Below are 23,521 nucleotides of genomic sequence, written 5' to 3'. Positions count from 1 at the left end.
TGCGCCTCTGGGACGTGAGTCACCTGACCTTCACTGGCACCACCATTCAAAGTATATCCTCATATGTAAAGAGAGGAACAGAATTGAATTAGCAGATCAGGCTGAATTGGAATTGTAGAGGTGAAACAAAGCACTTTGGGTTGCTTCTTTGTTTTTGTTTTTTTAAATCAAGCTTTGGCTTACCCAAGAATGGCTTACAAAAGTAAGGTTATTAGAAAAGCAAAAGTATGTTGGGGTGGAGAGGCGAAACACTGGGATGGTACGACTGTGCGAAAACAAGACGCGGTACAATGAAAAGGGAGGCAAGTGGGTTGGAAAAAGGTAAGGTGTGAGTCGTAAGAGCGAGAAGGGCAGAAGGCAATGGACTGCCGGAGAGGAAGCGAGATGAAGGCGGGGGGTATTTGTGTGAATGTGGGTGGGTGTGTGCAGAGGGGTGTAGTCAGTGTGGGGGTACGCTGGCACAGGGCAGTGAGGCTAGGGGGGGTGTGTCAGTACAGATGCTCTGTGACCGGGTGTCACAACTCGGGCCAGGAAGCTGAATCCAGCGATTAATCACTGGGCCCCTCAGCTTGTAATCAAACGGGCTCTGGCCATGATGTATGAGCCATGTCACAATTACTGACTCGCACTTGCACGCTTACGCGCGCACACGCACAGCACTCGTGGTTGATTGTGCGCACATGCATTCATACGTATATAAGGATGAATAGACATAGTCGGACGCAGATGCGCGAACGGTAAGCAGAACAACCCCTGGCGGCTCGCTGGGATTGTGGCCGTCTTCCAAGAGGCCACTGGGGCAGACTTCAAAGACACAAACATAAACATCCTACAAAGCCAACACATTATAATCTTAGTCAGCAACACGGGGGTAACAGAGGAGAAAATGTCAGCATGGGGAAAGACAGGGAGCGAAAGAGGGGAAAAAATAGAAAGTGAGTCAGAGGGAGTTCAAGACTAATGAGGAAGACAGATATACTGAATAATGGGAGTGGAAGAAAGACAGATGAAAAGATTGGAGAAGTAAGAAAGACTGAAAGTAAGAGTGAGGGCGAGGGAGGCTGTAAACGAAGGAATCAGGGAAGAGATAATGAGCGAGGGAGAGCGCGAGAAGGAAGTGAGGGCTGAGGGGAGGATGAAGAGGTGAACCCGTGGGGATGGGGGTAAAGCTCTTGGTCAGCGGTTTCCACAGCGATGGTGGACAGGCCAGCTGACAGGATGAATAATTTAGGACGAGGTGTGGACATCGATCCCACAATGCACTTCTGCCTGACCACACTGTCCCAAAACGCACACTTACTCACACGCACACACACACACACACACACACACACACCCACCTACACACACACACACACACACACCCATCTCAATCAGCAGACCTCCATCCAACCCACATCCAAATAAATGATATATCTTATACCCTGCATTCTTTGGAGCCCTGTATTTAAATTAGTATTTTTACATGGCTATTTTTTTTTCTTAGTGTAATTTACAAACGCTTTGAGATAAAACGGTAAATACCCACACACAGAATGTATTTTTGGCCTTGGTTGACAGACACTGATTGCTACGAGTACTGCAGGCTCTCAGTAGCCTCCACTGTGGTAAGTCCTTCCTGTTTGGTCGACTTTCTTCCTGTCAACTGCAACCTGATATGTCCTGGTTGAGTCAAATGTCTTTGACCCCTTCTGGCCCTCCATGCCCACTTCCACGTGAATTCCTCCTGCGGGAAAGTAATGGTGAACGTAGAGTAGGAGCAAATTCAGGCTGCTTATGTTTACTTGCAAAAATCACTCACTGGGCAAATCAGCACTATCAAATGGTGAATATTAATATTTTATTAGTTTCATACTTTGCTGAGATTGATATTAAATGCTGGATATGATGAACATCCACTTAAATTGCAGTCTTCCATATTAAAATTTTTTTTTTTTTTTTTTTTAGTAACGCTCTCTCAGCCGCTGGCACAACAAGAGACCATTTTTAACCCTGTGGAACAATGTTTCTCCCAAATCTCTCTGGCTTTGCAGGCACCTCTCCTCTTCATTCATCACACAGCCTGAACAAGTGACCGGGGAATGACCTCGCTCACACACACACACACACACACACACACACACACACACACACACACGCAGGCACACACACACACACACACACACACACACACACACACACACACACACACACACACACACAAACACGAAATCAACTCGCACAAAAGCATGATCCATTTATCAGAAACGATGGATACCTTGGAACACATGCTCAAACATGCGTGTGTGTACGCCCGCGCGTAGACACACAGCTAAATGTGTACGCTCACACATAGCTGCTCCTATCACATCCGTTACAGATGGGTTCTCCTCCTCCTCACTCCTAAATGAATATAAATATGTCTGCTTGACATCATTCATCTGCCGAAGACGAACACATTTACCTCGTCCAGCCAAAAGAGGCAGTGTTACTCTCTCCTCTGCAGGGGAGGGATGCATATGGAAAATGGGATCTGAACGGGAGAATAGGAGTCAGGGGTGTAAAAACTTATATGAGCCAAGGGCATTTAATAAGATCCGATGCCAGGCGGTAAATTATTGAACCTGTAGTTAATAAAGTTTGCGTTTCTCTCGCACCCAGACGCACACAAAAACAAACTGCCCTCTTTTTTTAAATACACTTTATTCGGCAGCCATCGGCGCTAATCAAATCTGATCCTATCTCTCCACTCTTGACAGGCTGCATTCACAATGAAGCATTTGAAAGCCCATTAGCTCCACTTTCCAGCATCACAAAGCCAACACCAATCTGATATCATCAGTAACAGTCCGCGAGAAGATGACGGCCAGACGACAAGTGAGATGCAGACAGACTAAAGGAGCTGAGCGAGAACGAAGAGATATCAGTGATGGGATCAAATTGAAACAAAATGGCGGGCGATACCCCGCAACTTGATGCTTAGGGAGATGTCATATGGGGTGGTGGCGAGATATATTTTCAAAAGGCGACATAATATGATGTGGTTTCTGAAGAAATGGTCGTTCAAACAAGTGACAAACACTATTTTGCTTGTGTGGATTTAGATCGTAAACAAAACACCTGTTGAGAACCTTCTGCACTCAGAGCTTCCAGGTCATGGATAAAGAAAAAAATATATAATAGTGTTTCAATTATAATGAAAACCATTAAAATTCACCAGACATGACCCGTGTCCTCAGTCACGTCTTTATAATGTTCTGCTTGCGAAGCCCTGAGGGAGGCGACAGCGGGTTTCAGACTGAACCGACTCCCGCTGCAATCTGTGCTCCATATGTCATTAAGCCCATTAGGGAAACACTAGGTTAACATTAGTGCTGGAGTGCCAGCCTTTGCTGTGTGAGCTATCGTGGGCCGACATAAAAGCAGCGTCTCACTGCGTCTCCCTTCCTCTCTTTGTCTGGCCGCCGGTATTAACAAGCCATTGTCTTTTTCTCACCACCACGCTTTCTGAACTGTATCCTCCATTTCCTCGCTTTGAGCCATTTCTCTTTCACTCGGCCCCTTTTTTCTGCCTTTCTGTTTCACCTTCACTGGTCCTCCACTTTGCCACCAGGGGCAGTAGAAGAATAGATGTGCAGCTTTTAGCAGGGCATTCAGACGTCACTCTGTGGCAGCAAGGGTCAATAATGACACGTTCTTTAAAAGCTTTAAAAGTTGGCTTGCTTTTACTGTTCAAACATGTAGGATTTTAAATTAAAGGTGAACAGTAATGATATTCCTCCCTTTTGGTCTAAGAGTTTCCCTCTAGAATTATTTGGATAGCAGCTGCGGATAACCTCTTCATCCCTCTGACAGTGACTGAAGCCACTTCGTCAGGAAAAAAAAATTCAAATGTAGTTTGAGACGAGCAGAGCTGCCAACTCTCCCAACTGAACCTGGCTTGTTAACTTTAAACGCAAACTTTCTGACACGATTCACTTTGAAAGATTTTGTTGTTTTAATGTTGTGGAGGTTGTTGAACAATAAAACATGGTAAATTGCATGTGCTGATTAGAGACATGTACATTGTAGAGTATGAAGAGAATCTATATACACCCTGTGACTGTTGCACCTGTTACATTGATAGTTTTGCATAATAACCCATTGTTATCATTTTGATTATCTTAATTCAAACTTTAAAAAAAAACATGTTTTGAATGGTAAATGAACATATTACTTTTATCCTTCATTTATTTCTTGCTCATCGTGATATCCTCCTAAAAATTTCAAGGAAAAACAAGACCTGCTTTTTAGAACCCCTTCCCCCTCCTTGGGTTTCCTTTCAAAGGGCACACTGGTTATATCTATGCATGAAAACTGAACGGCTGTCAAACTCTGTAAAAGATGCATTTAGCTGTTCAATTTTTTTTTTTTCTCCAACTCATCTGATGGAACTCATCCTTGTTTAATCAAAAACAATCGATCAAAATGTTCCCTTCAGGAAACCAGGAAACCAATACGGCATGTTCACCTAGAGGTCAGGTGGAGGTCAGCGTATAGTGTCATGCCTCTACCCGACTCCCCTTCCTCCCCCTCCTGTTCACCTCCTCATTCCCCATTCCTGTGACAAAGAGAGCCAGTTTGGTTGCCAGGGAAACAGGGTTTTTTTCTTTTTTTTTTCTTCTCCGTGGCGTTGTTGGGACACGTGGGAAGGGCAGGGCGGCTTTGTTTCGCCACCGTGATGAAGGATTCTCCCCATGCATGTTTAATCGCTAGACTTATGGTCCCAAACCCAACAGCCGAGCCCATCTACCACAGCCTGATTATGTTCAATGGAGCTTCTGACACTGTCATTTTGCCAGTTTTATCACGCTGCGCAGCTCCCTCCATGGGTACCCGAGCTATTGTTGCACGGTGTTCCTTGATGAGTACAGCTGAGACCACAGATAGTGAGATCAAACAGGGAACGCACACAAGCAGCCTTTTTCTTTTTTTTCTTTCTTTTTTTTTTTAAAAAGCAACTAAAATACACCTGGCCAAATAAACACATGTACTTTACGTACACATTTTGAAACCTACATAAGACTGGGCACACAATCCTTTCCTGTCTTTTTCTCGTATCTCGGCACCCACCCACCACTGTTTGGCTTAGCACAGCAGGGGGAAAAAATGGCTGATCACCATGGCAACTGTGTGTGCCGTTCTGCTACAGCTGTGATGTATGTGGTGACACTTTTGACCCTCTGGTGAACTCTATAATGTAGGAGCCGTGGAAAGTCTGGAAAGACCGAGGCGCCCTGACTATTCTGCCTCGATGGGTCTTTTCGGTGCAGTTTCCTTTACGTACCGGGTCGTCCTTCACGTATCGACACATTTTCAAGCCAGTTACAAGAAATATTAGGAGTAATCTCAAATAGCAACGCCTGATAATTGTCAACATTTTGTAAAATTTTACAAATTGAGTTCTAATATAGCCTGTTTTATCACATCATGCATCTTATTCATTAGAATTCCTTCCCCAGTGGCTGTGTACATGTCACAATATTTTCTCATCCTCGAAAAAAATCCAGCACAGCACTTCAGCTACAGACAGGTTTCAAATGTTGATGTCAGACATGGACGTCGGTCTGACACGTTCACTGACTTCAAATTATTCTGACAGGCAAGGGCAGCCCCTGTTTGGAGCCGGGAAGCATCCAAGGACTGTTTGGCCCTCGCGTGTTTGTTTCACGACTCGTCTCTCAGTAATGTATGTGCTTTATTGTCACACAACACTTCTTCAGAATCTCTGTTGGCATGCCATTTCCACTGACATTTACAAATCATGCAGACTGTTGCAGACATAGAAAGGGTCAGATGCACACAATTTGAGCCCGGATATACAAATGAACACACAGTGCCTTCCAGAAGGTTCTGCGGTGATGCACATACACACATACAAGAGCATGTGCATTGTTGTGCGATGCAACAGAGAAAAAGTCACGGATGCTTGTGGAGCCTGTGCTCCTGCCACCATCAAACATGCACACATACACACAAATACAGGTGTTGCTGCTTTTGCAAAAGCACAACACACAAAAACAATGCAACACAAAGCAACACTTTGCACAAGTTCCCTCAATCAGCAGCGTCTCCTGTCTGGTTGGTTTTTGCAGAAATGTGACACTTACTCCGTGCTTCCGCCACTAGAGGCGCTGCAGGCTTTACACAAAATCTGCTCTCACAAATCCAGTACAGCTGCTTCTGGCTCACAGGGAGCTGCTGTGGAGCAGAGAGGGAGCTGACACACAGTAAAAGCGTCAAGCAGACACCTTCTTAATCGTTCACATTAGTTTTTTTATTAAGAAACAATTGGTTCCACATTGAACCAGACATAGTCAGCATATTTAATGTGAGGCATACAGACAAGTCAATATGATTGACGGCATTAAAAAAAAAAAAAAGTAAACTTGGCCTGAGCTTATAAAGGTCAATCTAATTTTTTTATTGTGATCTCTCTCTCTCTCTCTCTCTCTCTCTCTCTCTCTCGCTCATGAGCCAGCAAGTGCAGAGTGAGGAATTTTCCTGGGTTTCAACAAAAAAGTGAAACAAAACAAAAACAAAAGACACATTCCATGTCCCGTTGCAGCTCCTCAGTCCTGTTTGTCCAGGTCACAGTCTGGGAGGGTCGTGACCTCCTAAGATACACTTAGACCTGTCATACCACTGAGAAGTCGACATGCTGCTCTGGAAAACACAAGGGGGGAAAAGTGTTATGACAAATTGAACAGCACAAAAATATACCTCAATATGTGGGAAAAACGGAGGATTCCTTTCACAGATATTTTAAGTCACGTGACTTGCAGTTGTTGCAATTATACCTCATACTTTAAGTCATTTACCACATGTATGTTTGCATGTTCATAGGTAATTCCTTTTAAAAACAAAACTTCAATTGGGTTTTTGGTACTTTAGCAACTGACTTACCAAGTTAATTACTCAAATGTGTCAAACATCAACACTTAGCCTGAAATTTTACGAGGTCTCTAAAATTCTTCTTGTCAAAGGTCATACATAAATTAATTAATAAATAAATACAAAATTATTTCTCACTGAACATTAAATCTGTGTGTCCTCAACAGCAAATGTGGGTCAGGGTTAGTCAAGACATCCGTTTATTCATTTATTAATGTATTAATTAATTAACATATTCATTCATTCATTCATTCATTCATTCGTTTGAGATACCTGCATGTTTTTGCGACTGACCAGATTACCAGTTCGTCACACGGCCAACACAAAAAGACAATCACCATGCACATATTAAGATTACAAACTAACATAACAAGTATGCAAGTATGTGCTTTGATTGTGGAGGAAGAGGAGGAATCACCTGAAGAACACACACACACACACACACACACACACACACACACACACACACACACACACTACTAAAGCACATGCAAACTTCACCTGAGCCCTATGAGATGAGAGTGCAAACCAACACACCACGAAGCCCTTGAGTGGAGCCAATAGAGATTATACTAAAAAAGTCATCAAGGCATCGTTGAATAATCTTTAGAAGCCAATTTCTGCAGGGATATTTATACAAACATGGCCTTGCCAGTCATAGTCCTCACATTTGGGGACTGCCCCCCCCCCCCCCCCCCCCCCTCCCTGCTGCCTGTGGTCCTGCCACTGATGTTGAGTGGGTGACCTTTTCTCTCAGCTAATCCACACCAAAAAGCCCTAATTACTGCTGCCGCTCCACCAGCCTCCCCTAGTCCAATAATCAATACACCCGATTGGCCGGCAGATCACCCCATCACACATCAGCGCTTTACATGTGAGTCAGTGTATGTGTGTGTTGGAGTGACATGATGTTGGTATATTTGTGGTAAAAATAAAAGAGAGTGAGGAAAAAAAAAATTAGCCAATGGCTGAAAAGAGTTGGCATTCGTAGTGATTAGACAAACAACAGAAAGACTGGCAGAGTGACTTCAAAGTAACAGACACACACACACACACACACACACACACACACACACACACACACACACACACACACACACACACACACACACACACACACACACACACACACACACACACACACACACACACACTTGTATTTACACACATTCCTCTCTCCAACCTGAATGTTGTGACACCAGTTGACCTTATTGAGCTGCTGTTGTGTAAAGACTTCCTGATTAGAATATCTTCCCTTTAACCTTTAGCAGAGTGACGCGCCTCCCGAAAGCAAAGAAATAAGCTCAGGGTTTATGCAGGAAGGTAAATGTATTCTGTCGCTATTTCATTAGGATGTGACATTTCACTAAAAGACCTGATCGTATTGTTGAAAATGGTGGCTTTTGATAAAAGTACTTGATTTTTTTATTTTATTTTTTTTTCTCGGAACATGCAGGTGTGTGCTTCTGAAGATATGATGAGCTGACAGTGTAGAACGTCTGCAGCCCAGAGCACTTGTGATTTTAAAGCTGTATTTTCCCACCAATGTGTGTGCGTGTATGAGTGTGTGTCTGTGTGTGCGTGTGTGTGCGTGCGCACACATGTTATCAAAAAAAGGCCAGTTTAGTTTTAGATGCAGCTGCATGAACCGTCATACCTGTGAAAAGAAGAAGGTGATCTCCTCTTTCTTTCTCTCTCTCTTCCTCTTTCATTCTCGCTGACAGTCTTTGATTGCATTAGACAAGTTAATGAAAAGCAACAAAGAAGAGACGGCCAGCAGCCCATCCTGCAGCCTGCACCTGCCAGTGTATGCCTGTGTGTGCATACCTGCCAGTCCCTATGTCAAACTGACTCATGTCCTCAGGCGTGCACATGATGAGACAGTAAGAGAGTGATGAGAAACTCGTTCAAACCTTCAGGGCCAGACATGAAATGGTTATGAATATAAGCTATTGATGCCGTAAGAAGGAGAAGAAAAAAAACCCAACAAGATTTAAACAATGTGTTGTGAATTTCTTTTTTTTTAAATCACAACACATTTTTCAATGACAAACACATAATTTCCCTTGCAAAATGTCTCATGTCAGTATACGGCATTTTTGGAGTCATTATCCAATAGTCTTATCTCATCTGCAGACTCATAAAGATACTCTAAACTACAATCACACTACCTGCACTTTTTGTATGAGCGAATGTTTTCATACATGAAGATCAGGCAAAATAGGTGTTTATAAAAATGACTTCCTAATATTGTGGTTTGTGGATCAAATAGCAATACTCATGAGGCCTTGTTATCTCACAGCAATATCAAAACTCTGATGGTGTAGTTATCTTGGAATTTAAAAACAAAAAAAAACCTCTAGTCAGCCTATAAAACAATATGAGAAGACCGACCATTTTTCTTGTAGATGGATTGATAAACGTTGTGGGATTTGAAGTTATGAACGTGTCGAGGACAAGTTGGTAATATTCATAAGCAACACCTTTGACAGGAGGGAACATTTTTGTACAAATGACAATGATGATTTTTCCACACCTTTTATTGTTCAGGGTTTATGTGTTTCCAGGTTTATATCAGTTCCATCATATGAAGACAAGCAACACAAGTCTGTGGACGCCTCTGATCTTTCACTCGTGGGCCCCAGTGAATATTACTCAATTTTTACAGAGAACTCGTGAATTTAAGTCTGTTTTATTCTTGTTTTAACTGATACAAGGGATCTCTGGAGATAAAGCTGTGAGTGTGAGCGAACGTATAAGACGACAGGGGGGTGAAAAGTCCCCTCAGTGTTGCTGAGTAGTCACACTCCCTTCTGCTGTTTGAGTTCAAATATTCTGAATTGCTGCACCAGTTCTTGGAGCCTTAGCTTGGAAATGGAAAAACAAATCAGTGGTGGCCTCTGGGATAACCATCTGGATACGAAAAAAAAAAAATAATAACAGTAGTTAAGATATCTTATTGCAAACAAAATGATAATACTGTCCAAAACATAGGCAGCTTCCACAGGTCAGACAAACCAAAAGAGCAGTTAAATCGATTTTACGCTCAAGTAAAAACAAAACCTTAAAATATCCCCTCAAACAGTAAGGGTTTATTATTTCACTAAATGATGGGTTTTGTTTTGTCACATTTTATTTTATCACAAAAAAAAGAAGCTTAAATCAGTCTGGTAAAAAAATTCTAGTGTTTAATAAGATCACACCATCTCAAAGACTCTCAGTCATTTGCTGATAATTTATTAGATGCAGCTGGCTGCAACGATCAATAATGTTGGAGTATCTATTACGATAGTATTGTATGTCATATTCTATCAGTATTTTGACATGTAAACAGTGTTCCACTGATATGTGGCCCTAATTCTTGATAATACAGTGTGCTGCAATTAGGACAATCGAATGGGCTGTTCAATCCCCGACCTAATGTTGGCATCAGGTCTCAAAATGCCATTAAGCTGATTTAATGGATGTATCAGAAGAAGAAAATGAGTGCCCTGTCTGTGTAAAGGCAGCGATAAATAAAGTTTTACTGTCCTACAGCACAGAATGACCATAATAAGTCTGTTGGAGGTTAAAATAATCAATAGCTGAACTTGAGCTTTTCTCAGGTTTAAACAAGGTTTCTGAACACGACGGCATGGCGGGACGAGTCCACAACTGAAAATCACCATATAACCTCTAAGCATACTGTATGAGCTATGCAACAAATACTGTAAATAAAGTTTTGTTCTTTGGGCCTGCGAAAGGTGTAAACGGCCAGCAAACTTGTTGTTGCTCACAGACATGTGGAACGTGATCAACCAATGGGATGCGCTGAGAATTGTACTAAATGCCCCCCCCCCCCCCACACACACACACACACACACACACATACACATACACACACACTCACACAACTTTTATCTGCAGACTTTGTTATAAGATATTTTCTCTGTTGTACCACTTCTTAGGTTTTTAAATCTTATCTTAATCTCTTATATTGCTCTTTGTTTTTCCACACATTTTTTTTCAATTTGTGACAGATCATCTCATTGACATCTTGTTTCTTTAGACAAATCCCTTTTTTCTTTTGCTGTAACGCCCCAACATCTTTGATAAGTTCCACCACCAACACTCCAAAATCCAAGGCATCACTTCTTATTTTGTGCTAATGCTTCAACCAATCACTCCAGAGAGAACTCAAGCAAATAAACATGGAAACAATACAGTTTCCAGCAGAGTGTTCTTGTATAAACAGGCTCTAATGCCCTGAACTAACCCTCAAATACTGCTATTTGCATGCGGTGTCATTGATGGTTTTATTTTTAGTTGATCACCTCCATTAGTGTGACCATATAAAGATCTTGGTAAATCAGCACCATTATGTCAAAAGTGGAAACTCCCTTCAAACTCAGTTGTTTTTCCTTGACAGAGTTATGCAGCATTGGTTCGCCATGTGTCTGCCGTGTGCATACATGTGCAGTTTGTGTGTCCGCGTGAGCATTTGGCGGTGAATTAAAGGCAAACGCAGCCCCACAGAGAGCTGCCACAGTCGGCCTGGCCTGCTGAGTGAAACCCTGTGGTAATGTTTAGCTTTCAGGGTGAAAAAGAAGGTGTGCGGGGGGAGGCGGGTGGGGGATGCGGACGGCAGGGATGACAGGACCGGGGTTCTGTGGGTAGAGAGGGAGTCGGGAGAGCAAAGAGGCTTGTGGCTGAAGGAGGGGAGAGATGGGTCACGGAGCAGCGACGGGCAGAGGGAGGGAAAGAAGGATGAAAGGTCCAATGGTGCTGCAGTGTAGGGAAGGTCCCTCTTGGTGTTGTCAGTCAGTCGTCTCTCTGACACCTGAACCTCCGCTGACCGGGCCGTGACTGTCTCTCTGGCACTGGAGATATCACTAGGGGGGCTGATCTTTGACCTCTCACCTCCTCATCACCGTCACAGCCCTCTCCCTCACTCCTCGAGCACCCCTCTGCATCCCTGCATTCATTTTTTTTTTTTTTTTTTAGATCTTTACCTTCTACCCTTTCAATTCAGTCAACATACCAGCACAGCTTTACTAAAATAGCGGCTCGATTTCCATCGACAGGATTTATTTGTAACAACGTCAATTTGGTTACTTTCATTATTTATTCCTGTAATAACATTTACTTCAGCCCATTGATTTTGTGCCCGCTCGGGAGTTTGATTATATTCAGGCAACAATTAATATACATATACATATGCATATACATATACATATACATATACATATACATATACATATACATATACATATACATATACATATACATATATGAAAGGGAGTCATTGTATGTCGTGAATTTAATCAGCAGTCATCTGTTAGATTTTTTTTCTTTTACCTATTAAATATATAAAGGCTAAGAAGTAACCATGCCGTCATGACATTTCACTGATCGGGTCATTAGTTTTTTATCCACTCAGATTTGATGAGCTGTAAGAAAAATTGTTGATACCAAGTGTTGAAATTGTCAGTACAAACACTTTTATTTGTTCTAATGTCTGATTGACTTTCATTTACCTATGTAAAGTAGTTCCATTAGCTGTTGGGATTAAATAAAGTTATTTCAGCTTATATAAAATGAATAAATTAGATTCCACAGTGAGCAACCGGGGCCTTAAATATTCTGAAAGGAAGCTTTTTCAGATGGTGAACACACACACACACGCACACACACATACACACACACACACACACCCATGCTATATCCCTGGAGGGCAAGATCTAATCCCAGGTTTACATTGTTAGGACAACAGGGATAATCCTTCTAACAGGGTGTTTATCTAGAAGCTGCAACCATTGAATCCCCAACACACACAGTATTGACCTGGACAGAGACATACAAAGGTTGCGAGAAACGGAGGAATTTGAAAGATCATAAAAAGTGGATAACAATGGAACAGGAAGGAGATAAGAACAGAAGAGGGAACGGTAAATAAAAATGAACACAGAGGTTGTAAGTGCACAGACAGAAAATGAAAGAAAGGTCTGAGCTGTCAGGTATGCAGATGAGGGCGCGATGGCATCAATGCAGGAGTGGACACAAGCGCTCCCCCGGGACCGCAGACACCAGCCAGAACACACACACTGAGAGGTTGAGTGGTACACCACAGAGCATATAAGCCTTCATTAAAGATAGACAACACTGAAGCTTAAACAAGACACACATGTCGATGCAAGAAGCGAGTGAGGGTTGGGATACAGGCTTTTGTCGTGAAATGCAGAATGCAGAAGAAAGTCAAGGATGCGTTTGCAAATTTATTTTTATTAAGATATGAAACACTACCTTTCCTGCTAACTGGCTGTCTGTCTTTCAGGAGAGTTAGATTCCTTGCTATTTTTTAAACTTTCTTTTTTCTTGTTATAGACCTACATGCAGTAGCTATGTTTCCCACTGTCTGGCTACCTATCAAATTGTATCTTTTAGGAGTGCAAAGATTTTATTTTTGAGTTCCCTTACCCGACAGAATCACATAAGTGTGTGCTGAGAGTGTGAGATGAGGGGAAACCTCACAAGAACATGAAAATAAAATTAAAAGTGATTATCTATTAGCACATTTAAACATTGTTGCCTATGGTGCAATTATTGTCTTGGTTTTATACTAAACATTTACATGATTCAGAACCATGTTACAAAACCAAAGAACACAGAAATGGACATTATTGACGCTCTCTCTTTAACTCTGGTCACAAATTCACTGCTGTGCCGTGTTAAGCTTGGATTTTCTGCAGTGGCGGGTTCATGTTTTCACAATTGCTCATGTTAGCGTCTCAGTTTGTCTTCCCACGCAAAGTGTTGATGCCGCTGGAAATGCAAAACACATTTCTACCAGTGTGCCACGCCATATATCCTAAAGATGGAATAGAAACTATATGCATAATGTGAAAGATCTCATCAGCAGAGAATCAGACGTGTGTTGTCTGAATGTCACCGATAGATATCGTGAAAGTCATTACTTTTGTAAAAGATTCGTCGCTTAGCGCTTAAACATATAGAGGAACTCCTGATGTGAGGTCCCACTATGGCTCCATCATGCTCCCATGCCTCTGCTAGGATTCTGGCTGACAATAATATGTCTTGAGCTGAAGTCTGTTATTTTTCACAACAGAGGAAGCAGGAGCTGAAGGGGCATAAATCGGCAAACAGTTGCAGTTGGCAGAATCGGCTCAGCTCCTGAGGGTGCTCCCTAATTAATGCAATCAACTGAAGAGTTTCTGCAGCGCGTGTCATAAATACTTTGTGTGCCACATACAAAATAAGCATACTGACATATGACACAACAATATGTGATCATTTAAAATGTTCAAAGCTCGAGGTGATAGTACCAGGTACCATGATAACAAATTGAATGTTGCGGAGTCCAGCGGGGTTGGTATAATGATGCTAGTAACTGAGGCACCACAGGAACAAAGCAGGTGGGGAGAGGAACTGTTAAAGTAAAATGAGATATCAATAGATCATAAATATTAACTTGCCTTCTTTTTTTTTTTTTTTATCTTCTTTAAAATTTTAGCTCATGCTATGTACAACTTGAGTAATGCAATGCTTGATTTTACTTAATTTAGGCAAACATTAGTGGTGAATTACTCATTTTATTGGTTTGATTGATCAAAATCCTGCAAAAACTGTCCCATATTGCCTGCTGCACTGATCAACTCAGAGTAACACGAATCATCACACAAACAGGAGAATCCAAATGAGGGTTTTTGGCCCTCTGAGGTCACCGCAAAGTGACTGGATGGAGGAAGCTACCACACGTATCGAAGCATTTCAGAAAGTAAGTCTGATGGACACAAGCAAACTATAATCTGGGAAATGATTGACCACAGAGTCAAAGCTGTGGGGGAAAAAGAAGACCCGGTGAGGTGTACGACAGAGAGAATATCGTCTAATAATGTCTGCAGATGAAAGTTGTGACGAGTCAGCTGAGGAAGTGCGTCTCACCACAACAGTGGCGTCGAAGCTAAAGGCTGAGCTTGTTTTGAACTAACGTTTCAAACGTGTTAAAAACAGATGCTATCATTTTATTCCCTTGCAGGTTATTTGCTCAATGTGGTAAACATGCCTGTTATTACATATGCATCATTCATTTTTCCATGAAATTACTAGAAGAATTTCTCAAGAGAAAATTAGTGGAATCCACCTGAAGACTTCCTCCATGTGATGTTTGAGCTTCAGCAATGCCTCATTGTTGGTGCCGTCATTAATGCGCTTACTCACTTCGAAATTCCTTCTTTTTTTTTCCCTGGATAGATTCCCTCTGCTTACTTATATAATGTCAGTGAGGATTGTTAAATAAGCGCGTGAAAATGTCCCCATGCATCTTTGTTCAATCTCAAATCTACCAACTTCTCCCCAACAAACCCTCCTTCTTTGTGCATTTGAACAATGGTGAATTTGCAGTAATGAATTAAAATGAGCAGTGTTCCTTACATCACAAATTAAAATAAATAAACACACTTACAACCAGAAATACTGTTGATCCATGATTGTTGTATAACAACATACTGCCAGTGTTGTTTAATTATCCTGGTAACTGTTTGGTCAAACAACAAATTTGAATGAACAGTTTAGAACCATTCAGGACTGGCAGGATAAAGGTTTTCAGGAGTTTCAGTGGTTGTCGTTTGTTTAAAGAAGTGATCAGAGGGACATATGGTGGCATAGTGGTTCGCTCTCACAGTCTCTCCTGGCCTTTCTATGTGCAGTTTGCATGTTGTGACTGTGACGATGTGAGTTTCCTATCAACAGTCCAAAGACATATATGTGACATGTTAATTATGTTGCGGGTACAAATCTGGGCCCGGCATGTGCAGGTGTGTGACTTTTCTCGACGTACTCTGGTTTCTTCCCACAGTCCAAAACCATGGCCAGAATTACCTGAGATGGAGGTTCAAGAACCTGCAACCCTTGTGGGATGAAGCAGGTATCAAGGAGAGGTGACTGGACAAGATTTAACAATACGTGAGTGTTTTTCTTATGCCTCAAAAGAGACTTATGTTTTTTGATAGTTCATGTATGCAATGATAACATACCTTTGCTCAATAGTCTGTGTGTCTGTGGCTTCAAATACTCCGCTCATAATTCTATTGGCTTCAAAGAATTGAGCATAAGTCAGCAAGTGAAATCGGGGGGTAATGGGGTGTTCTTTTCCAAGTGAGTCGGCACTCATTCCCAGACTTAGCACAGCCCGGTTTATCCAGCCAGCCCACATTTGCAGATATGCTATGCACGCAAATCTTGATTAGATCTTCGAAGTCGCTGCCTCATCAGCTCACTAACTATCTGCAAGGTTGCATTATGTGAATACTTGTTACCGGAGGAGGAGTTCAAGAGGGTTGTGAGCTCGGCAGTTAGCAGTATCTCCTTGTGAGTGGAGGAATAGTGAAAGATTTTGAGAAATCTCTGACAAGATATTCTCCAGCGATGAAAGAAACGAGTGATTATGTGTCTAAGTTCAGAGGCTTTTGCTCCACAATAAGACAATGCGGCACACATTCATGCATGCACACAAGCCATCTTTACTTTCCCATTCAGAGGCACGAACTTCAGTGGCTACCTGCCACTCCAGTATCTAATGCAGCCTGTCGGATTATTGCGCTGGCCGGCGTTAACTTCCTGTTAAAGGGGGTTAGGTGGGCAGGGGGGGATATCGGCAAAACAGCGGCGTGCTTTAGCATGCATGTCAGGGCTGGGGGACGCTCTCTGAGCCAAATGCCAGTCTATAGATCGCAGAGGGGACTAAAGATCACATCATCGTCCACCCGGACACCGGTGACACGGGACAGCGGACGTGGGAGAGAGGGAGGACCGAATGATCCCTGCCAGGACGAGGCATTATAGACAGCCGCTGTCATTACGGGGCAAACATGCACTAGTTTGGGTGCACGAATGTAAACACACACTCGGGGCTGCACACACACGCACACGTACGCCGTCCGTGACGACGAGCTTATAGACAAGTGCTGTCATTAGAAGAGTCTCTGAGGAGCTCAAATGATAACGAGCGAGGAGGAGGAAGGACCGGGGGGGGGGGTTGATGAGGGTGACTGTCCAGCTGTCTGCAGGTGAGCCTGTGGTGTGAGAGAGGTCAGCTTGTTTCAACACACCTCTCACACAAAAGGTGCACACTTGAAGCAAGAGTCAGCCTCACTATTCATCCGTTTTCACTGAGCATTGCAGACAGAATGTTCAGCTTTGCAAGGAAGCGCAGTTTTCAATCTCTTTCGTTACGTTTGGCACATACTCAAGTACAACTACAGTTCCATTGTTTGAATTGCGCTTGACGACAAAAATTAAAAGATTGAAGTACTTTTTAAGAAGTTACTGCAAATATCAGTTCATTTTTAATGCCATTCGATTGGATTGACAATAGAAAATCACTGGACTCGGTTTGTCTGCACGAAATACTTTCAAATACACATTTCTTCAATGAACAATAAGATGTGTGTGTGCGTGTGTTTCTGTGTAAAAAAGCAAATCAAGAGCTTTGAATATTAATTCAAATAGGTTAAATTCGCAAGAACAACAGGTTTTAATGGTAGCAAAGTGGAATATGTTGTGTAAAGTACACCTCTAAAGTATGAGGGAAATTACATACTTAGAATCTTCAGTAATGGACCCAAGAACACTTCTCAGTTATAGTAATGTGAATAGGTGTTACTCCCAACACTGACTTCTGTACGTTAAGCTTGGACTGAGCTAATACATTTTGTTTAACTATCTGATCAATTAACTCAAAATACACTACGTAATCATTAAAAAATAAAGAAGATAAAACATTATTTGTTTGATTGACTGTAGCGAAAGAGCCTGATTTCAGTTTTAATATGATGCATATTCAATGAATATTGGACTTTTGACTTCTATAAAGCGGTAGAAATTGCATGTTAAAGTCTGATGTACAGACAATTGACTGACAGCAGAAATATTTTCAGGGAGCTTTCATTCCACCTTCAACACTCAGCATACCAGGAAGTCACAAAAGCTACAATTAACTGTCAGGGCTTGTAGTTTGCTCTATTTCCTTTAACAGACTGTCAAATGGGTGTGAGTGAAAGTGAGAAAGTGTCAGGACGGGATCAGTTTCACTGCTGTTTGACGCCTGTCAGCAAACATGAGACTCATACCCACCAAATGACAGATCGTATAAGCTTCACAAATAAAGGACCGACATCAACACTTGTGGTGTTATGAACTGCTACGAATACAAACAAATCATAACCAGTCAAGAATCAGATCTTTTGTCCATTTTAATTTTACTTCTAAATGGACTGTACTGCCGGTATTGATACATTTCCCCAGTCACAGGCAGCAAAGCAGCCTCTTAGCATTATGGCACCTCCACCATGTTATACACGAGGAACAATTTCTTTGGTCTCAACTTCATCATGTTGAACTGCATTCTTAAAAATACAATTGTTTTGGGCTTGTCAGTCACAAAACATTGCAAGATGGATCTTTTTTTTTGGGGGGGGGTGTATCTTTGCACATTTTTGTTCACTTCAAAGCTCCACATCCAGGGAATGTTTTAGTTTTTTTCAGTTGTCAGTGAAACGTATTAATGGTTTCAAAGATGAGGCTTTCAACATAATGAGTAGTTTTCTAGAAGCCTTAAAAAAAAAAAAAATTATTTAAAAAAAAATAAATAAATCTGATAAACGTTGTGATGCTCTCAGACAGCTCTCTTGTCTTTTACCTTTTTTTTCTAAATCTTACTCTCTAAAAGAGAGTAAAAATGCGCACATCTGTATTGCATTTTGGGCAGTAAAATCATTTGAAAAGTATAAAACGTACTGAAAAATTATTAGTGTTTGGGTCAAACAATTTTTTTTAATCTGAATCACTTTTCACTGAATATATTTGAATTGTTGTACCATTTTATTGCCACATCATATGTTGAGTTCCACCATCCTGCAATAAAATCTGCAGAAAAGTACCCAAACTGACTTATTGGAGTAATCGGGGGAATCTTTCAAAATGAACATCCTGTTCTTTGCACTAGGTTTATGTGTATTGTGGCATCAGGTGCAATGACTTGGAGGATCTCAATGTTAAGAACAAATAATTCATCATGTATTTCTTAAGTATCAAAACCATAAACATGGGTTAAGTGGATGCCATAAATTGTGTTCAGGGAACATTTTCTGTATTTACTTTTTGTGTCACTAAAGCAAAGTTTTGCACTGTATTTTCAACTACTGTTGATTGTTAATAATTCGTCGATTACACATTTATTTGCAATTATTTGTGAATTTATTCCAAATGTTATCATTTAAAATGGGGGTTCAAATAATTCAACTCAACCTTGCCCTTCAGCCAACATAGGGGGGAAAGACTGTTATAACTTACACAAGATTTAAAAAAAAAAATTTTTACAAAAATAAATAAAGGCCCTTTTGCATGTCACTGACTCAACTTAACACGATACAAATCTACAGTCTATGTTTACTCACCCATAAACACAGAGTATCTCACAGATTTTTTACTTTGTGTCAATTTGTCTTTCTGTGCCTACGGTAACACGCGCTGCAGATTCAGATCTGGACTGCTCTCTCTGCCTAAAGGGGACAAACGGCCCATCAGGTGCATCGTCTCACTCCTACTGTGTGCGATGTGCTCCGGGGTGTGTACAAACCAGAGGCTTAGAGTTACACTAAGCCTCGCATCTGTCACTGAAGCATCTCTGCCATCCTTTACGGTAACAAGCCACTGTATGAATACTGGCTCGAAAGCTACGTCTGTGTAATTTGGGGATTCGGGATTGGTGAAAGCTGGACAAGTGCAACAATTAGTTTGAAAGCTCCTGAGGATCGTCCAAATTTTCTCGACGTAATCTGACCTCCACCCTCGTGTCAGTAGCCATGAAAGAGATTGAGCACTCAGTTTTGTGTCGGATATCACACAAATTGCTCCATAATCCCTCGCATAGTCTCCTGTCACTGCGCACGTGAGCACTATCGCTCTTCTTTTAGGGAGGACTGACAGGTGGTTCTCAGGTAAAAACGGTGTCAGGTAAGCTCAAACGCCCCGACAATCACCGCCCCCGTCCCCCTCAGCAGAATCCAGCGCTCACATCCTCTCTAAACTCGGCGGACCTGACACGGAGGCGTTCCAACTCGGGCGCTGAAATCTGTTTTCTTCCTCGCGGCCATGTGTGTGTTCATATCTGTGTGAAAGTAATGACTGCGGTTCGGTGTTTCTTCTTAGTGATATGTTAGCAATTATCTCCTCCAGGCCATTTTCAAATATGTTGCTTCACCTGTCTGTTCATGAGAGCAACACCTCAAGTCCTTGATAGCCGCGGCTCGGTTACAACGCTTGCTTATTCACAAGCTGGTTGTGCAGTTAAGACTCGGGATTATGTTTTGCCTTTGTGTGTTGTCTTTGGCTTAAAAGGAAAATTACAAAAGCTTAAAGCAGATTGTAGACCAATAAAAACTCCCATCATGAACCGAGTGGAACATGTCAGCTGGCTGGGTTTGTCCATGACATAATAATGAGTAGGAGATAATGAGTAAGAAATACTCACATTATTAGGACTTATGGGTGCATAGTTTTTTTTTTCCATAAGTACACTTAAGTTTAATTTACACCGTGTACTGTATTTTACTTAATTACTTCTAACATATGGCTATTTTGATTAATATTCAAACCTTTTAATATGCATTGTTGCTGTGAAGTTGTTCCGAAATTCCGAATTTGTGTCACAATTTGTACAAAAAAAGATTGGCATTAAGTGTCATATGTGACAAATGAGCTTTGAGTGTAAACAATTAATACAGGTGAACTTGAAATTGAATGTGTTTGGCGGCCTGTTTCACACCAATGGAAAAGCCTGTTTGTGTCCATTTTTTTAATGGTGCCACTGCATTTGTGAGATGAGCAGCAGATCTCAGCAGACTTTGAGTTTGCATGTTCTCTTTGAGCAAGAGTCGGTTTTCTCCAGCTACTACATATTCCACCCACAATCCAAAAGCAAGTCTTTGAGGTGAAGCGGTTTCCATAAAGTGCCTCCAGGTGTAAATGTGTGTTCTTTCATCCACCGTCAGTTGGGATCGGTTTCAGCTACCTGCAACTTAAACTCAATAAAACATAATAAAACATAGATGGATTCAGGTACAAGTATATCAAATAAATCAATGCTTGTCAAATTACTTATCCAGTGAACATAATGTGCTGAACACGATGACGCCCAGATGATGTGCCCAGTTAAGATGGTTATCTTTAAAACCATAAATCCTGCTTTATTTTCCAAACTATTGTTTTTTTGGTGGGGTTTTTTTTTTTTTTTACTTGTGTCATTTATCAATATGGAGTTACTTTTGACTGGTCACACAAAGTCTATTGTGACAAGCTGTTGACCCTCTGTACTGGTCACGTGAGGCGTTCCACTGTTAAGGCTAAAATATCTGTATTTGGGACATCCAGGTCTTGCATGCCAATTAAATTCAATTATGAATCTATTTTATTTATTTGTCAAAGAAGTGATATTTTGGTTTTACGCTTTACAGGAAAGTGGACAAAGCCTGAATATGAAGATGTAAATTGACCAGAATATTCTCCTTATTCTTCTTCTTTAATCTAATTTCCAGAGATTTACTTTTTTTGCGGATAAGATATTATTGTTTCGTATATTCATAGGTAATTCCTTTGATCAATGCCTGTTTCATTTGTTAAAGCGCGCGGTGGTAGACACAGTTGTCCAGCCTCGATGCTCCTCGCTGGTTATTCCTGTTTTAACTGAAGAGTGCGTGTGGCTGCTTGTGAGGGAGACTCAGGATGAGCAGCCTGTCTGTCAGGTGTTGGTACTCACATTAGTCACGTCATAAACAAAGGATTCTGGGAAGCTACGATGGCTAACACAAAGAGCACCCAGACTCCTCTCAGTGTCACCCGATCTATTCTATACGTGTGTGTGTGTGTTACCAAGCACATGTGCATGTGTGAGGAGATAAGTGTGTGTGCGTGCAGTGGGAGGCTTTCTTTAGGGGGTAAGGGCGCCTCATTGGCTGCCATTGTGGGGTCAGCCTGAGGTCGGGACATGTGTGATGGATGGACCTCTGTCTCCAGACCACTATCCAGCCCTCTAGTAGGTCTCGCTCCTCCTGTGGGCCTCAGACCTGCTCCACTATCCTGGCCGCGCTCTTCTCTTTTTCATATCTCTCTGTTCCACTCTAACCAGGGGTGTTTCAACAGACTCAAAGGAGCCCAAAGAAAACTGCAGACAACTCTTTGAGGTGAGTTCTGTTGTCAAGATGTGGATGTGCGGCACTTCAAACTGCGTCACTCATGTAACCTCTGCTATTCCTCCCTGTAATCCCCACCATCCACGTCCCGACTTCCGTCTGCTCGCTCACGCTCTAACATGCACTGCAGGACAGACAGTCACTGACCACATGATGTCATCTCTGCTCTTCTTCCCCTCCTTCCCTCCTTCCATCATACTGTCAATCCCTCCATCGGCTCGGTCCCTTTATCGGCACATGGAGACGCACATCTGTCGATGGAGGAATTCATTTTGGCTGCCAATCACAACAGGGGAGTGGTCAATGAGCACAGATGTGCCAATACTTCGACTACCATGATGAGTGACTTCTGTCTGGCTGCCTGCAGCTCCTTCTCTCTGGCTTCCAGCACTTTCTGTCTGGGAGAAGAAACCATCTCACTCACTGCACCTCATTTTGACTTCACCTGTGTGTGTGTGTGTGTGTGTGTGTGTGTGTGTGTGTGTGTGTGTGTGTGTGTGTGTGTGTGTGTGTGTGTGTGTGTGTGTGTGTGTGTGTGTGTGTGTGTGTGTGTGTGTGTGTGTGTGTGTGGCACAGCCAGAGCACAACATTTCTGTGAGTGGAATCAATTGAAGCTCATCTACAAATTTCAAAGAGATTCCTTGTACTACTGAGACACATTGATTTTTGTTGTGGTCATATTTCTGCACCTTATACCTTCCTGAGACACAAGATTTCCCAGTTACTATAAATGCAATGGGTCTGAACCAAAATAAGATAAGATAAGATAAGATAAGACAACAATAAGATAAAATTGTCTGTGTTAATATCAAAATGTCATTTAATATCTACATTTGATATTTGAATTATCCAACTTCAGATACTTTCAAAATCTTGCACACTAATTTGGCTCGAGCATTGAGTTCTGGTCTTTCTGCTCAGTCTCTGAACTTTGTGCCATTTTATTGAGTCTTGACAGTTTTACTTGGTCTTGTTTCACATGCAGGTGAACACAGACATATAACAAATGTTTGAATAAAATTAGTTTCAGCAACGTGAAGTTTTGTGAGGTGCAGACGCTTGACACAGCAGCGAGGGACTCTTTTGAAATGTATTTCCATTTCTGCACGTGTCTTTCTCCACTTCAGTGAGTCAAATCTTTTAAAGAAAAATCCTGTAGCACCTGCATTTTTTTGGAAGACAAGACCATATGTATAGCACATAATCCCTCAGTGGACGTCAGAGTGTGTAAGTTGTAAGTTAAATACCTGTGCACTCCCAGATTCATGTCTGGTTTCTTCGTTTTTGAGCAGGAGTCCAAAGGCTACAGACAAAAAAAATCGTATTAATATCGTTCGAAGTCTGATAAAATCTCAGCTTTCTTT

This window comes from Blennius ocellaris (genome assembly GCF_963422515.1).
Source record: "Blennius ocellaris genome assembly, chromosome: 20".
In the NCBI taxonomy this organism is placed as follows: domain Eukaryota; kingdom Metazoa; phylum Chordata; class Actinopteri; order Blenniiformes; family Blenniidae; genus Blennius; species Blennius ocellaris.
The sequence above is the reverse complement of the archived record's forward strand: the minus strand, read 5'-3'. Positions refer to the sequence as shown.